The following is an 18,022-nucleotide window of genomic DNA, read 5'->3' on the forward strand; positions in this document are numbered from 1 at the left end:
GAGTACAAAAAACACACAGTTAAGAGGATTGGATAATAAATTCTAAAAGTTTCTTATGGGAAGATCTTCATTGTCATGGCCTATGCCCATCAATGCTTATCTATTCAAAACAATTGTAGTTAGATATAAATTATATATGTACCACTTTGCAATTTGGAATTGTACAACATACATGTAGATATCCTGCTACATAACATTTGCATTAAATTTGTTAGCATATAATCAACCTTGAAGTAGCACATACAACCCTATTTAATAAACCGAAGTCCTCCATAAAGGACATGCAAGCCATCACCCTATGCATATTTTGACAATTAGTTACATCTAGTAAAAAAATTGAAATGAAAGGTTGTTTAATTCTGCTATATATATATATATATATATATATATAAAGGGATATACAATGTGAACTAGAAAGAATTTTGAATGTCAAATTTCTTCTCCTTTTCCAAAGGTTGAAGCTAATTGTCAATGAGCATCTAAAAAGGGGAAGATACTCTTTGATTGCATCATCTTCAATTATTTGTTATTTCTTTGACTTTTTCTAGAGCATGGAACAATTTCAACCATTCTAATTAATTCTGTGAATGAGAAAGCATTAATTCGGCCACTGTAGTTTACTTCCTTGAGTCCAATTACGTGTTAAGTGACAAATTAAATATCTACTTTGAATATACAACCTATTAAATTACTTGTCTAAATTAAGTAGTGATTAAATTCTTTCAATGGCCAAATAATTTGAAGTGAAATTCAACACATTACAGTAAGCCACTTACTAATGAAACAACCAATTTAACAAAAGCCTTCTTGTCTCGTGTTCCAATTGATTTCAAGGCATATTTATATTCCAAGAGCACATTTTCACCTTTAGAGTCATTTTGTAGAGCAAAAATACATATAAAATTTTTTACCTACTCAAAATAGTATGAGTTAGAAATATATTGTATGTGTCGACCATAATGCATTTTGGAATTATGAAACATACCTACAAATCTCTAAACTATATAACACCTTTACATATTTGAAATAACCTGAATTTAGAAAGCATTAAATTTGGTATATATTCAAAACAATTGGAGATACTTGGTTGCATTACACCTTTACATATTGTGTGTGTTGACCACAATGAAATTTAGAATTATGAAACATACTTGTAGAAATCTTGGTTGCATAACACCTATATCAAGTTGGTTAACATAGAATAAAGGTTTGAGTTTGGGGATGCAATCATTATCTGAGTGATGAGTATACAATGTTCATGTATTTAATATCATTTTGTACACTCATTCGGCTTATATGAGAAGTATATTATGGAATTTGATGCTAAATCTAGTGTGTTTCATATTCTTAGGCTTTGGGCAACACTTAACAGAAGAAATAGAACAAAAAAAAAAATTCCATATCCTAAATGAAGAAGTTAGAGCTCTCTCGGCATCATTTGAACAAGGACAAGGCAACCTGGGTGGCTTATACGCAGATTACGGCCTACCTTATAACCATAAGTACTTTCCAAAGAACCTTGCGGGCATGATTATGAATGTAAAGAGAATTCAGAGCCAAATCAGAGAACCTTATGGGCAAGGCTTATTGCTGTAAGGACCATCCTAAGGAGCTTACGACTATAACTTATGCCCGTAATAGGTGATTACAAGAAACAGAGCAGTGGAGCTTACGGTCCAGTGCTTACAGTCGTAAGCTAGATCGTAACACAAATAGAAGACCTTACGGACGTGACTTACGAGCGTAAGTGTTCCCTTATGACCACGTTCTTATGCCTGTAAGCAACCCATAAGTAGACGGGTATAAATATATCTGATGAGAATTTTTAGGGTATTCTTAGAGGTGAAGTTAGGGAAGAAAGGAGATGATTCTCCAAGGCTCAAGAGGCTATTTTACGAGAGATTTGGTTCCATATTCAAGGAGATTGAAGATTGTAGCCGTCAAGCTCACCTTGGCGGCGTGCATGGAAGCTTTTCTAGGGCTTCTCCGGCGATCCTCTTATAGCATGATTGAGAAGGGGATTTTCATATTTTCCATATTTCCTCCTCTATCTTGCATCATGAATGTTTGCTCTCCATTAATGGTGAGCTAATTTGTTAGATGTTTAGACATAGTTGAACTCTAGGGTTTATTTTATTAGTATTGGGTGTTGAATCTTATTATTTAATTATTTTTTCTAATTGCAATCATCTCTATTTGAATCTAATTGTATGTTTGAATGCTTGGTTGCTAATGAGGAGAAAGCCCTAGATATCATGCTTCATGTGCTTTGTGATGAGTAGAAATACCCACATAGCATAGGCGTGATTAAAGAGAATTGTGAGTAAGCCTGGGTATAGAGTATTTTAGAGACTCTGCATCCCTCAATTCTCCCGAGTGAGTTAATAATTGTTTCCCTGCTCTTTGCAATCATGTGGAGTATATTTTAGGAGAAATCGCATCTATACTCTGTGTTCGGATTAAGGGTAATCTCTCTTCATAAGAGAGACTATCAATCTAAGAGATTCTCATTATCCCACAGTGAAGTTTCATAGAATATTAATGCAATTGTGTGGATGTCTGTATCAGCTATGTTCCTATTCAGTTACTCTTCACCCTCTACGGAGGAGTTTAGTATAATTCTGGAAACCACTCAGTTCAAATAGGATTATATACATAGATAACCTTTGTCTTGTACAACAAAACCCTAGGGGGATGCTATGCCCGGATATCATTTCTTTCCCTGATTTCTCTTTTGCTTTTTATAATATTACTTGCTTTTGTTTTCTTTGATTCACACACTCATCACTTTCTTAATTAAGCTATTTTTTTGGAATTATGGCTGTTACTAGTATTCACTTTCTTTCTTGCATGTAAACCGACACTCTGCTTTACACACACTTATATTACGCAATTAGCATGTACACTTGAGTCCTTATCACCGAGGAAAACTGAGCCCTCCACAACACTTACAACCCATCATCCTGTGTGTTTTGACAGTAATTAACAATAATTAAAAAATTGAAATGAAAAATTCTTAAATTGGGATTAAAGAAATATACTCAGGGATATATATATGATGTGAATTGGAAATAACTTTGAATATTACTTAACAAATGTCTTCCCCTTATCCAAAGGTTGAATCTAATTGTCAATAAATAGTAACAAAAGGGAAGAAACTCTTTCACTACATCATCATCAATTGTCATTGCTTGGACTCTTTCCATAACATGACACAATTGTAAGCATTCCAATAGATCTTGAAATTGACAATGTATTAAATTTGGCCAGTATACTTACATAGTAGTCAGATATATATTGTGTTTTTCCAGCATAATCATGCAATTGGGAATTTTTTTAACATACGTGTAGATCTCCTAGTTGCGTAGATCTCCCATTCGATGAGTCCCAATCCCTCCATATCAGAAATTAACCTCATCATCTTATCCATATTCTGACAGGAAATAACAACAGGTTAAAAAATGTAAAATAATGTTCTAAAAAAAAATATATGTAGGGGAATACCATGTCAACCGGAAAGAACTTATATGAAATAATTTATATTTATATATATGTAAATATTTAACATATCATATATGTATATATATTGTTAACATTGTATACTTAGTTATAATCATTAAATTTATTATAATTATTATAATATTTATTATGCTCATTAAGGGGAAAACTTGTGAAATATATAAACTCTAAGTATTTAAAATGGGTGAGAAAATGTTTTTATCATAATATAATTTATATTTCTACACAGGAAGCTTGTGATATTATCATAAGTTAAAATTAAAAATTTGAATCCTCAGTACTTATAAATATTTTTTAAAAAATGTAACATATGTACAATCCATCTTTGGTAAACTTCAGAGTATTTAAACAAAGGAAGGAATTTTTTTCGTATTATTATTATTTAATTATCTCTATAGCTTGGTATGTTTGTGTGTGTATTTTTTTATTTTACAAAAATTCATAAAAGAAGAAAGTAAAAAAAAGTAATGATTTTTATTTATGGCATATATTATAGCAAGGCATGGATACATAAACATAAATACATAAACTTCATATGTTACTCTATTTTTATTTTTTTGGAAGGTGAATTTTTTATGAATAGATCTTTTGCAATTTTAGTTCGAGGTTGGAAATTTCGAACTTGCTCTTGATCATCATCAGAGTTTGATGAAGTTTTATTCATCCAAATATTTTTCCTAGATTGGTTTATGGAGGTATCAGCTGCTTCCATTTGAGGTTCTTTCATTGGAGAAGTGAAATTAGCTTTTCCTTTGATTACTTTGTAGTTAAATATTTTATACAACTTTAATTCTTGAGTAGCTGCTCTGTATGTCAATCCTATAGTAAAGCAAAATTCTTTCTCTTTCACTCGAAGGACTAATGGAGGTGGTTAAAAAGCGGTTGATTTCTTTAATTGTTGGCATTATTGATAAGAATGTCTTTGTCAACCTTTCTACTTGTTTGTAAAAAATGACTAAGTTCATTTCATTAGTTTCATCTTTCATCATCAGATTTACCCTCATACTACAATAACATATTTGTTCAAAGGTCATGTTCGTGGATGCTTTTAGCTGAAATCAGTCAGAAATAAAATCAAAGTACTAATGACATCTAATTTCTTACTTGATTAATGGAGTTTTAATTCCATGCTTATCACACCAAAATTCATCTCCCCATTTTTCCCCCACTTTTCCAAACTTGCATAGCAGACATTGCAGGTATTATAATACCATCCAAATGTTTTGTTTATGTCTGCGATAGTAGCTTGAACCTTGGACCTACTGTATTGGAAAATAAAATGTAAGGTAAGTTATTTCAAATGTAGATGTGAAGGTTTCAATGCAAGGCATTATGCAGAATGGAAATATGTAATTTATTCCCTACTCTTATCCCTTCTAAGTCAAAGTTGAGCAATTCGGATATGGTTACCGACACAATTGGTCCAATTTGGAGTTGTTGCTCCTTTTGTTGTGGGAGGAGTTGTGCATGTTCATTTTCAGCTTCATACTGGGTAAATTTTTCCAGTGAGTACCTAAGTTTGGCCTTATATTAGTTTGAGTACTAACTTTTAATTTGTATCAAAATGAATACTAAGTTTTAATTTCATTTCTTTGGCTAAATAATTGGGGATTTCCAATAGATTTTTGGTGATGTGGATGCCGGAAAGCTTACGAGGATGCCTTGGGTCCACATCACCGACTCGCCAGCTCAACTACTTAACTAATGTGGTGTTTTTTTTTGTCCATGTAGGATGTACACGTTAGCTATTGTATATCCTACGTGGACCAAATAAAGCCACATTGGTTAAATAGCTGAGTTGGTGAGTCGTTGACGTGGACCCAAGGCATTTATGCAAGTTTTTCGACGTCCACATCACCAAAAATCCATCGGAAAGCCCCAATTACTCTGCCTGAGAAATGAAATTAAAATTTGGTCCTCATTTTTATACAAATTGAAAATTAGTGCTCAAATTGATATAGGGTCAAACTTAGGTACTCACTGGAAAAATTTACTCGCTTAATACCTGTATCAAAATAGTAAATATTTAAATTTATCATATGTTTTTATCAATGTCTAAATTGAATATATCATTATATTTTGTACCTTAATTTGAACTCTTTTGTTTCTTGAATGCCGATGTTGATATAATTTTTTGATGCAATTAATATGTTTAGATATATGTTTCCTATTGAGAATGGCTAAATAAATTAGTTTTGTAAATGAGAAAAAAAGTTTGTAGACTTCATACTGTACCTCTAAAAGTTTTAGCAACCATATCAATGAAGACAATGATCGGCCTTGGTTGTAATTGTAGAATCTCAGGCACATTAAGTAATTGAGAACAATATTCCTAAAGAGTGACCCTGATTATTTATCCACTGTAAACAAAATGCAACAATTGTAATTTTGTAACAATTAGATTTAACTCTATAGTTAAATTGTTAAATAATAACTATTTTGAGGTAGTGAAGCTTACTTTAATTTTTGAATAATAACATCTCTTTTGTCTTTAGTCTTATCATGTTTTGGTAAATAAACGGGTGTCATAGGACCAATTTAAATTAGCATTCCAATAGTATCTGAAAATAAAAAATGATAATATATGGTCAATAGAATTAACTTCTATGAGTCAAATTAAATTAGCATTCCAATAGTATTTGCAACTTGGATCTTCATGAAAATATAAATTTGTCCTTTTGTGATTTTTTGGCAAAATTCTGGAGCATCTGTTTCTCGTATATGTATACAAATTGTAGAACCTATTAAAAGAAATAATGAAAGAAATAAGCAATGAAATAATATGGCATTCCAAATAAGTATAAACTAAGGGATGGTAAGGACATTTTTTTTTATATAATCACTTGCATCAAAATCTATTCCAATTTAAGCTAATATATGTTGAATTTGGAATCAAGCAATCCCAAAGTTTTACTATTCTCAGTTTCACTGCTTGATTTAGCATGCCTTCTACCAATTTTGAAATTTTCTTTGTACACATTCTTCAGCGGAATATAAATTAGAACAAAAAGTAGTTATTATGTTTTTAAATTTGAAAAAATAGATTTAAAAAACTTTTGGCAGAGCACTTACTTGCCTTTTCACTATCTAAAAATTAATCCAAATAAGAATATATCAAACAATTGTGATATCTGTAATAAAAATAACACAACCAAACAACAAATGATTGAACAATCAAATTTTAAAAAAATAATAAATAAATAACAAAACTATAATAAGCTAAATAGTATCATTATAGACACTTATGTGAAAAACAAACCTATACCAAGGTAGGAAATTGTTATTCATCTTGATTAGAATATGGGCAATATATATTAACACCATCATTTAATTTCTTTTATTTTAAAATTTTCATCTTCTTCCACAATTGTCTATTCATCTTTCCATAAACCCAGCCAATATCATTTAATAAATATGAAACTATTGATAATTTTTTTAAAAAAAAATCCATGTTGTAATTTAATGTAATACCAAATAAATGTTGTTAATTTTTTTATTAATTTAATAATAATATTTTTTTTTATTAATAACACAACTTTTTTTTTTTATTTTCCATATTTTATGTAACTCCAAATAAATGTTATTTAATTTTTTCTAAACAAATACTTCTTAATAAATTTATGAAAGATTTTAGTTTCCAAAGACCATCCATTTTCATGAGTAGGTCTTATTAAATGTTTAATATAAAGCCGACTTAATGCTCATGGTGAAATCAATTCCATTAAATCTTTTATGTTCATAATGCAATGGGAAAATACAACATTCCCAACATATTACCATTTGTTTCCATTAGAAGATCTTATTAAATATTTAATATAAAACCAATTTAATGCCCATGATGAAATCAATGCCACTTTAAATATATGGAAAAAAAAATTAAATCTTCCTTAAAACCCTCTCCAATCATATTACCATCCGTTTCCATTAGAAGATCCTATTAAATATTTAGTATAAAGCCGATTTAATGCCCATGATGAAATCAATGCCTATTATGCAATTAAAATTTTCAATTATTGATTCCATATTTAATATAAATAAAAATTAAAATATTATAAAAATGTTTAAAATTATTCTCCAATTAGTTACCATTCCTTTATCTTATAAATATTAAATATTTAATATAAAACCAATTTAATGGCCATTATCAAATCAATGCCACTTTAAATATATGAAATTTTTTTTTTAAAAGTCTTCCTTAAAACCCTCTCCAATCATATCATCATCCGTTTCCATTAGAAGATCCTATTAAATATTTAATATAAATTGATTTAAGCCCATGATGAAATCAATGCCTATTATGCAATTAAAATTTTCAATTATTAATACCATATTTAATATAAATGAAAATATTAAAATTATTCCTTGAATTACTCTCAAAGCAATTTATACTAGGACTGACGAAAAGGGTTGGCTTGTCGTGTTTGTATCGTGTTGACCTATGATTCTGACACGTTTACCCATGAGACGAACATGACACGATTATTGAATGGGTCATTTTTCAGATCATGATCACAACATATTTAAAAGCTGTGTCGACATGACACTACACATTTAAGTTAAATAGATCAGTGTGACACATTTACTTGTTTAAAACACAACAGGTGACATGACATGACAAGACAAGTGACATGACATGAATATTTAATCAAGACATTTCTTTTAGATTGAATTTATATTAAACACAAAATACTTAAACATCATTAAATCCATTAATTCATATGTGATAAAAGAAAATAGCCAAACAACATAAAAAATATGCAAATATAAAGATACATATTGTTTTACTTGTCTATATTAAAACAATCCATTACAAATATAATAAGCTATTATTTATCCAAATGCACCGAAGTAGAAGATGATGGTCATCCTTCTCTGTTGTTGGCATTAAGCTCTATCATGGTTGCCAATTCTTCCACCTCATTTTGCAAAACATCTACAAAACAATAAATTGATTGCAAACAAACATATACCAAGAATATATTGAAATAACATAAAAGTAAATAGAATATACATAAAAATATAATACATTTTAGTCCATATTTCCAATATCGAGTACAAACCAATGCTTTAACCATCTCAGGCTTCAATGCACTTCTATATGGGTCAAGAATCCTTTCTCCAGTACTAAAGGTGCTTTCAGAAGTAGCGGTCATGATAGGAATTATGAGAATATCATGAGCCATAGATGCAACACTAGGATACCTAAATTAATTCCCTTTCCAATATGTCAACACATCAAGTTCAATCTTCCTAACCAATCTAGGTTCATCTAAGTATAGCTCAAGTTCACATTTATGTAGAGTAGTCTCATCACTAGTAGCAGCATCAAACATCTTACAAAAAGAAATTAAAAACAATTCAAATTCAAATTCATATTCAAATAAAATACAGCAACAAAAAATATTAATAAGTACCTTCATCAAAGTCATGAAGTATTATCCAGGCAAGTTTCTGATGTCAATTGAGATACATCCACATAATGATAAAAAAGAGACTTAAGATCCCACCGAAAGTTTTCCACCTTAGTTCTTGCCCATTTCCACACCAATTATCATTTTATAGCTCTAATCCAAAAAATGAAACTTATATCTAGGATCCATAATTATAGCCATGGCTAGTAACTTATTGAAATCTTATTAATATTTCTTAAAGTTTTCAAGCATCACAGCAACCATAGAGCTCATGTACTCATCAAAGCCATCCACATCATCTTTCATTTTCAAGTAAGAAGTCACCACTAAAGGAAAATACATGTTGGCAAAATTTCTTAATTTTCTCCAATTTCTCCCATTCATCTCTCAACGGACAATGCTTGAAGTTCGATTCACTCAATTCTAAATGCATGAATGCACAATGATAATAAATGAGCACTTTCAAATGTGATGTAATTAAGTTGAGTTCCATCTAGTAGGAACATCTTGCCTTAATCTTTTTTCACTATCAAGAGAACTATGAGCAACACATTTAAGAAACTATTACTTCCTAACTTGAAAACCTTTCTTATACTTAACACATTCATGAATTTTAGTGACACAAGAATATATGCATTTCAATCCATCTTGAACCACTAAATTCATAATATGAGCCCAACTACGCATATGAAAATACTTTCCACCACATACAAGTCCATTTCTATTAAGTAACTGAGTTTTCAATAAACTAGCACAAGTATCATTTGCAGAAGCACAATGTCAATGTAAAACCCTTAAATCAATCACTCAATCACATAGAAAATTGTGAATTTTTCAGATAATGGTATCATATTATGAGGAGATGTTATATAACATAAGTTCAAAATTCATTTACGCAAAACCCAATCCTTATCAACAAAGTGAGTAGTTAAACATATGTAACCATTAGAAGTTAAAGATGACCAACAATCAGAAGTTAAACAAATCCTTCTAGGTGACACCTCTAGCATACTTTTAATATTCTATTTTTCCCTTTTAAACATCTTAAGACAATCAGTCTTACAAGTATTTCTAGTACCTATATGCAAATCAAGCTTTAAATATTTTAAAATAGCTAAAATTCCTTCAAACTCCATAAATTAAAAGGGCAAATCATACATAATAATTGCACTAGTCAACAAATCTCTAAAGGTTTCAACAACAAACTTATTACCAAATAAAGACATAGATCCAGAGCCAATGAGTAACTAACCTACATCAAGGATATCTTTTCTAACACAAGTGGAGATGTGTTGCTTCATGTTTCCTGCCCCATATTTTGGGTCAATGACATAAGTTAAAACCACTTCAAAGCAACAATGTACAAACTACAAACGACACACCATTACATAGAAGGCATAGCCATAATGGTGCCATTTGCCACCATTTCATAATTAATTGCTTGACACTACCCAACAAACCATATTATTGTTTACAAAATGGAAAAAAAATGCTTAGTCTTATCAGGACAATTCGATTATGCCAATTCCATGCAACCAAAGCAAAAAAATTAAATATAAAACCAAAAAAATAACAAGCTTCTAAGCTATAAAAACTTTCAACTTCAAAAAAACAAGTTGCCAAAAACAAATATGCTGCCCTTATCTATAAGACTACAACAACTAGCTCATTTTCTTCACAGTACTTTACCAAAAATTTCAACTTCAAAAATTCCAAATCGAAACCAAACACATTTACTATAACAATTTGCAATTTACTAATCAAATTCACAAAATTATCACAAACAAAATTAACCATTGCCAAATAGGTAGACCAATAAAAATCTCGCATTTACTAATAAAATTTCACAAAATTTCAACATCAAAACCAAAACTAACTTTGATCAAAGAGCCTAACTCTACTAGTTCAATAGTCTGGCAAGAACAAAACAGTGATAGTCCAAACCTTAAAAAGTAATGGAGAGGAGAAACCATGAGTGCAAACTGAAATGATAGAAAAGAGAGAAAAAGAGTTGCTATGAGGGAGAGAGAGAGAGAGAGAGAGAGAGAGAGAGAGAGAGAGAGGAAAGAGTGGGACCAGGAAAGAGAAGTAAGAGATGAAATGGGATCCTGAGAGTGGCTATGAGTGAAGGAAGGCTTACCATGAAGTGAAGGGCTACGCTAGACAAAATGGATAGCACCGGAGTAGCGTCAGAGTAATGGGCACTGTCGGAGTAGTGTTAGAGTGTTGGGTTGTGGCTATGGAGAAACGATGATTTGGTTGTGGAGAAGCTTGGAGAAATATGGCTATATTTTTAGAGAAGCGTAGCTGTGGTTGTGGAGAAGTGTCGGTTTGAAGAAGAGGAAGAGACGTGGTTGTGGCTGTGAGTGAAATGAAAGCCTGAACTCTGAAGAGAACCAAATGAATGAGTTATGAATTTAGGGTTTTGTTTTGATTAGAATTTAAAATAAAAATAATAAATTAATTGAATTATTTTCACGGGTCATATACAATATCATGTTGATACGGGACATGTTTACCCATTTATGTTAAACAGGTTAATCGTGTCATAAATGGGTCACATTTATCACATTAATTCATTTAATTTTGGCATGTCATAAACATGTCGACACTTTTATGACATGAACCTGTTTAATCCAAACCCAAAACCTGTTGTGTATGTGGAACCCTGATTGCTTGATACCCCTGAGGCGCGGATCCAATTGCGCGCTAAGTTGGCTAAGGGGTGAGAAGGAGCATCGGTTTTAGATTGGGGTGTGGGGCAATGCTCCGTGGTAGGATATAAGGATAATTTGTATCTGGTTAGGATTCTAGTTTGATAATCTTACAAATTGTATCCAGATAGGATCTATATCGGGATAGGTTTAGGATCTGAATAAGTTTAGGATCTCGTTTGGGTTAGTATCCATATATGATTTATCATCTTCCAGATATGCCTCAGAGTTCTAATCTAGATATGTCTCACAGTTCTAATCTAGATATGTGTCAGATATCCATAGGGAGTCCTTTGTAAGATGTAATTGTGCTTCTGATATTGAATAAAACCCTAATGCCGCCGTGGATGTAGGCAATCTTGGCGAACTACGTAAATCTTGTCTTGTCTTCTTATGATTGTTTTCTTGTTTTGCTTTCTCTTTTGATCCTTAGTGGGAATCGAATTCCCAATAATTTTTACCAGAGCCTAGATTTGAGAAGAAGAGTGGGAGCAATGGTGGAAGAAGGCAAGGACTTTAGATTTTGGAAGATGCAGATATAGGACTATCTCTACCAGAAGAGGTTGCAAAAACTACTATTAGGCAAGAAGCTAGAGAAAATAGAGCGGGCATACTGGGATTTGCTTGATTTCCAGGTGCTTGGAGTGGTTCATCTAGTATTTGTGAGAAACATGGCTTTCAACATCATCAAAGAGAAGACAAACTCTGATCTGATGAAGGAGCTAACAAATGCATGTGTACGAGAAACCATCCACCTTGAATAGGTCTATTTGATGTGTCATCTATTTAACTTGAAGATGTTGGAAAAAGTGTTTGTTCTAGATCACATCCATGAATTTAATATGATACAACTCAATTGAGTTCAGTGGAGATAACATTTGAGGATGAGGTAAAGGCACTGATTTTGCTATCATCCCTATCTGAGAGGTTATCTGTGACAGTAACTCCTGTGAATAGTTCATCAGGAAGTGCAAAATTGAAGATGAATGATATCCAAGATTTGATTTTGAGCAAGGATATTCGTAGAAAAGAATCAATAAAGTCGTTAGGATTAGCTTTGAATATATAAAGCAAAGGAAGAAGTCAACAGAAGGGTCAGAAAAAGGATCACAAAGATATTGTCTGTTGGAATTGCGATAAGAAGGGCCACTTCAGTAGTCAGTGCAAGGAACCAAATAAGAATGAGAAGTACCAATCAGAAGATGATGATTCTACAAATTTAACCAGTGAAAATGTTGATAATTCTCTTGTTTGTTGTGTTGACAATCCTATTAAGTCATGGATTCTAGACTCAGGTACATCGTTTCACTCAACACCTTGTAGAGAATTGCTACATAATTATGCTGTAGGAAAATATGGAAAGGTTTATCTTGCGAGTAATGAACCTTTAAAGATTGTAGGAAAGTGTGAAGTTCACATAAGAACTGCCAATGGAACATAGTAGAAGCTGCAAGAAGTTAGGCATGTCCTAGGCCTGAAAAGGAACTTGATTTCCATAAGTTAGATTGATAATTTTGTATACATTATTGTGTTTGGAGGAGGATCATGGAAAGTAACCAAGGGTACAATGACTGTGGCACGAGACAGGAAGATGGGAACATTATACATGACTGACTTTAAGGGCAGAGATACAATATCAGTTGCAAATTCTTCATTTGATTCAAAATTATGGTATAAAAGACTTGGGCACATGAGCGAGAAAGTTATGAAATTGTTAACATCAAAAGGAAAGTTACCAAATTTGAAGACGGTTGATGTAGGTCTTTGTGAAGATTGCATTTATGGATGTACTGTGTCAAGGAGGATGGGACAATTGCATTGAAGAAGGTACTTGGTGTAGAGAATCCAATAGACATGTTAACAAAATGTGTAACCATCCAAAAACTGCAGCTATGAATGGCCTCAGTTGGGCTCCGAGTTACTTAATGAAGAGGAGGCGCCGCAATAGGAGCATCATCTGAGCTATAGAGATGAAGGTTATGAGAGAGTTGCTTATATTAGAAGATCATCTGAGCCCTGATTGCTTGATACCCCTGAGGTGCGGATCAAACTCCACGCTACTTTGGCGAGGAGGTGTAAGGGAGCATTGGTTTTAGGATGGGGGTGTGAGGACAACATTCCATGGTAGGATATAAGGATAGTTTGTATATGGTTAGGATTATATTTTGATGATCTTGTAAATTGTATCCTAATAGGATCTGTATCCGATAGGTCTAAGATCTTGATAAGTTTAGGATCCAGATATGATTTATCCTCTTCCAAATATGTCTTAGAGTTCTAATCCAGATATGCCTCAGATTTCTTCTATATATAGGAAGTCCCTTGTAAGAAGTAATTGTGCTTCTGATATTGAAGTAAAACCCTAGTGCGGCCTTGGACGTAGGCAATCTTGTCGAACCATGTAAATCTTCGCTTGTTTTCTTGTGATTGTTTTCTGCTTTTGCTTTCTCTTTCGATCCTTGGTGGGAATCTGATTTCCAACAAACCTCCTAAGAAGATGTCGTTTCGTGTCATGTAAACATGTTGTGTCAAAAATTGCCACCCCCTAGAGTTTAAATATCTACTTTAATAGTATGTATAGATAATAATAATAATAATAATAATAATAATAATAATAATAATAATAATTTACATAAAATAATATCTCTATGAACAAATTTGCTCAACCAATGGTGCGGACAAATTACATTATTCCATTAATTCATATAAATGTTATTTGGTCCACACTGTACATCAGTACATGTATGTGTCTGTGCATGTGCGGGGGTATCTTGATGCAAAGGATCACATATAAAGTTATAAACACATGAATGGGGTAAATTTTTTCAGAGGATACCAAACTATAACCCGCTTTTATTTTGGGGACTAGACTTCAATTGGAATCAAAACGATTATCCAATTTTAATTTTGTTTCATTGGGTGGTCACCCGAGAGATTTTGGTCTATTTTTAATGATTTGATGTTAGAATTTTTTGTCAGAATGTGAGATAGAATTGTCATTTGGCAGATAGTATGTCATGCATTTGTTGACACAGAATTTTTGACATCTATATCATCAAAAAAATAGGTTGGAATATCTTGGGTAACCACTTTGTAAAACAAAAATTGAAGTTGGGTAATCATATTGATTCAAATTGAAGTTTGAAACCAAAAATGAAAAAAGGACCATAATTTGGTACCCTGCCAAGAAATTTACCTTGCATGAATGAGTTGCACGTTTGAATATATGTTCAGGATACATACATGCATGAACAAGTGGTTCATATACTTCCTTGCTTTAACAATTTGGTTGTGACACATTTTGCAACGTTCTTAGATGGTCTTTTTTTTCAACACAATTTTTTTTTTTGGCAAATGTTCTTGGTTTTTTGTTGTGCATTGTTGCAATTTGTGTCAGAAATTTGCAACACTTTTATACGTCGCAAATAGCATTTTTCTTGTAATGGTATGACTAAAAGTATTCAATTAAACATTGATATTTAACTACTGGCTAGTTGCATGGTTACTAATTTCATTCTAATCTCAAGGGATTGAAGATATTTGTAGGAGTTAATGCGTCATCATAATTTATAGACTGATTTGATTTATCTAATAATAATGACACCAATAATTGTACATGTGTTATATATGCCTAATATATATATATATATATATATATCTTAATGACTAAGCATTAGTATAATGACCCATGCATAATACATTTATGTTTGATTAACGATATACATGTGGCAATGAAAATTGAAAATAGGGACACTAATGTGCTTAAATTATGTATTAATTCATGCTTGTTATATTAACAAATAAAAGACTCTTGTTTTAGAATGAGTTTCATAACACATTAGACTGAGTTATTATTTATGAGTGCAGAGTGATGTTTAATGCTGTACAGAATGTAAAATGACGTGACGGAGATGTTTTTGTTTTTTCCTATTGTTAAATCATATAGTCAGTATTCTTAGTCACAATTGTGTATAAATATCCTTGACATTGCTCGCGGCTATTGCTAAGGAAAGCGGATGGTATCGAATAAATATCACTACAAGAAATACAGAAATAGGCAACAGATTTTTCCATCGCTAAGAACTACATTTCCGTTGCTATAAATATTTAGCAACGGACTTAGCAACGGAATCATTCCGACGGCTATTCCCAAGTCGCTATTCAAATTCCGTCGGTATGATAAAATTCCATCGTTATTTCTTATGTTGTTCCGACGGATAATTCCGTTGCCAAACACAAAAACTCCGTCATTATTATAATAATAAAATATTCATTCTTTTATGGTTCACAAAAATTCTGTTGCTATATTTCCGTCGCTAGTGTTGCATAACAACGGACTATTCCGTTACAATTATTGTTATAGCTACGAAAAAATTTAGTTTAGCAACAATATTTTTCTTATTTTAGCAATGAAATATTTATCGCTATTATCTTATTTCTAATGAAATCCGTTGGTATGCCCTCATTAACTACGGAATTCATTATATTTCCGTTGCAATTGTTTTTGTAGCAACGGAATGTTGGTTGTTATTTTCTTATTAGCAACGGAATTCCTTTTTTTCCGTTGCTATTTTCCTTGTAGCAACGGAAGTTTGGTGGTTGTTTTTCTTATTAGCAACGGATTGTTTTTCCATTGTTAATTTCTTGTAGCAACGGAATTACAGTTGTTTTTTTCTTAGCAACGTATATTTCTTTTTTCCGTTGTTAGTTTTTGTAGCAACGGAATATTGGTTGTTGTTTTCTTACACAATTGCAATATATGTATTAGCAACAGAATTTCTGATGCTATTTTTTATTTACAACGGAATTTCCATTATCATTTGTTATTTTGCAACGGAATATCCGTCACTATTCTTTATTATTAATTATCATAGCTATTAGCTACTAAATTTGTTTTTTACACAACCTGCACAATTTTCACAAATAAAAAAATTACCCATACAAACAAGAATAATACAAATGATCCACAAAAAAAATTATGTCATCAAGTATCCATAATCCATCATTTCAATCATATAAAAATTACAAAAATACAATTAATCCATACAAATGATCCAACATTCAATTCATAACAAAAATACAAATTATCCATACAAATGATCCAACTCTCCATCACAACCATAAATCCATCATCAACAATTCTCTAATCCAACAATACACTTGTCACCAACAAACAAAGTGACATAGGAAGTTATCATGAACATACATTGAATTACTTTGATTTTCTTTGTTCCCTCTTCTTGGCCATTGTATTCCTTTATTAAAATCATAAAAATTTAAAATCCATCAAATAAAATTGCTATAGAAATAAAATTGTGAACAATAAACAAAGTAAAAGTAATATATGAAGGTACATTTAATTACCTTGAGTTTTTTTTGTTGCTCTCTTCTTGCCTCCAAGATCTTCCTCTATGAAAATCATGAAATTTTAAAATCCATCAATTTAAATTGCAAATAGAAATTTATATGTAAAGCACTAAAACTTAAGAGAAGTAAGATTCAATTTATGTTTTAATTAAATAAATAATCAAATTTTAATAAAAACTTAAAACTAGATTATATATATATATAAAACAGAAAACCAGGGCCAAGCAAACCTTTAAACATGGTTTACTTTCCTTTTCTCCTCTACTCAATCTGAACACAATGGATGACAGAGTCTTAATACTAATTGAAAACATGCTTGAGAGTGGGCCTAGTTTAAGGAAATGGGCAGCATGAATTGATTGATTTCATTTTCCTAGCAAGTGGTCACCAAAAAATTCATAAAGGCACCTTCAAGATGGCCAAACAAGCATTCAATCCAAAGCGGCAGAGTTAAATGATGGTCAGGCTTATTGGTGATGCTTCATTCGTAAATGATCCATCAATCAATGTTATCATAAATTTTTTTCATCATCATAGCTATTAAACAAGTGTTGAGAAGTGTGTACCTTTACACAGAGGGCAGCTGCTGAACCTTTTATCAGAATTTATAAATGGATAGGTGCTGCAAGTTCAAACCAAAACACAATATTTAGATGAATCCACACGTTATTATTTGCAAGCACTGAAAAAGACTTCTCCTTACTGAAAATACTAAACGCTATTATGTGCACCAAAAATGTGACAGTAAATTAAGAATAGGGTTGCAGTACCTGAAAATAGTACAAAGCAATGGTTGGAGATAATAATTCAGAATCATATATGAGGTGCAATTGAATGCCAGATCATCAATAGAAGTGCAAAGTTTAGTCATTCATTATGTTTGTTTTGAATACAGTACAGAGAAGTAGCAGCTTACGAAGAAAAATATGGAAGAAGAGAGTAATCAACAATTTACTACACTTCCTCCAAGAGATACTATTAGAAGTTATCATAATAATATTTTAGGAACTG

The sequence above is a fragment of the Dioscorea cayenensis genome, chromosome 2 (assembly GCF_009730915.1).
Source record: "Dioscorea cayenensis subsp. rotundata cultivar TDr96_F1 chromosome 2, TDr96_F1_v2_PseudoChromosome.rev07_lg8_w22 25.fasta, whole genome shotgun sequence".
NCBI classification, from domain to species: domain Eukaryota; kingdom Viridiplantae; phylum Streptophyta; class Magnoliopsida; order Dioscoreales; family Dioscoreaceae; genus Dioscorea; species Dioscorea cayenensis.